Source organism: Frankliniella occidentalis, unplaced genomic scaffold (assembly GCF_000697945.3).
Source record: "Frankliniella occidentalis isolate FOCC.00 unplaced genomic scaffold, Focc_3.1 Scaffold192, whole genome shotgun sequence".
NCBI lineage: Eukaryota > Metazoa > Arthropoda > Insecta > Thysanoptera > Thripidae > Frankliniella > Frankliniella occidentalis.
In genome coordinates this window covers 232734-234343 of record NW_026267318.1, presented here as the reverse complement: position 1 = coordinate 234343, position 1610 = coordinate 232734, and positions in this window count along the sequence as shown.

Sequence of the window (1610 nt, the reverse complement as noted above, 5' to 3'; positions counted from 1 at the left end):
TAAAATTTGCTATCAAAGTCGAAAAAAACCTCTATTACGGCGTCATTACTGGGTAAAACCCTATCGTTTGGTATACTGCACTTGTCTGTATGTATTCCAGTTTCCTCCAGCGAAATGGCTTCTAACTTACACAGCACCGAGCACAATACTCGTTCTTCCACCTCCACGTAGTGATGTTTGGAGGGAGGGAGGTAAAGAACGAGTAAAAAGAAGAATTTGATAAATTAGCTAATGCATTCGCTAATATGGCCTTAGATTAGAATATAAGCTCTCCTAGCTAATTCTTAGCAAGGAGAGCTAATTAATTAGCCATGACAGTTGTGTACAAAATAAAGCAACTAGCTGTCGAAGCTAATATTTTAACTTTCTGAGCTGGGAATTAGCTAGGAAAGCTAATATTCTAATCTAAGGCCATATTAGCAAATACAGGTATTTTAGCTAATTATTACGAGAGTCCACTAGGCATAGTCCACGAAAATCAGTTCAAGTAGATGAAAATATAACTGCCGTAGTGTCCTTAACCCTTTCAATATCAACTCAAGAGTATTACATCTCATTATTAGAGTCCAATATTTAAACGCAACCTTCAAATATCCTGACATTTTTTTTCAGAATCGTTCTCCTTCCCCGAATTATTTGTGCCTTACACTGCGAACAGTTCGTCTACAAATTCGACAGATGATTCTTGTTATTTTCCCATGCGAATGCACTGTTGCTGATTGTTATAGTGAAATGACGTAACTCATTCGACACCTTAAACTAAACATGCAGTTGACCTGAGCTGCTGGATGCTCACGCTTTCACACCCAGAAAAATGTTTTCTTATTTCAAGAATATTTTGATCTAAGATCAATTTTACTCTTGACACAAGATGATATTACCTTTCATTTAAGAAAATTTTCTTACTTGAAAGCAAAAATCGTCTTGGTAACAAGAAAAAAAATAATCTTGGGTCACTTCTAGTACAAATGTACTTGAAACAAGAAATCATTTTTCTGGGTGCAAACTGTGCGTTTTTATAACCACGCAGTCCAGATGCTCGTTGTAAGACCGACGCAGTTCTTATCCCTTCGTGATCACCTAGGTCTCCAAACACGCGTCTATACTGCGTAGGTCTTGAAACTCGCCCCTCGTCTGCGCTAGTCTCCAGCAGCTCGGCTTAACTACGTGCGTTATAGCATAAGGTGGTAAAGGATGATTGGAGGGAAAGAGGGGTCCGTCGTATAGTCTCGAATATTGTCTGGCACAGAGGAGTGAAGATTGTCTGTGCGGCTCCGCAGCCAGAGTCTGAGACCGTAAGTCGATCGTCAGACAAACGGCAGTAAATAGAATATACAAGTGTTTAATTTTGCACGTCAATTGATCTTTATGCTCAGGTGTGCATTTTTGGGCATATTGTGGTGTTACTTCAATTGGTGTTTAAACTTACGACACTTCCAAAAAATATAGGAGCTGCACACCTATTTCTATTAATAGCATAGAACTGCGTGTGTCCAGGTGTGCAGAATTTAATCGTTTACAAAACGTGGAAAATTTGCTCACCACGGAAGTGTGCACTGCAACTTAAGTTAAACGCCGTGTCATGTGTTAAATCTTAATTTTCAAACGAT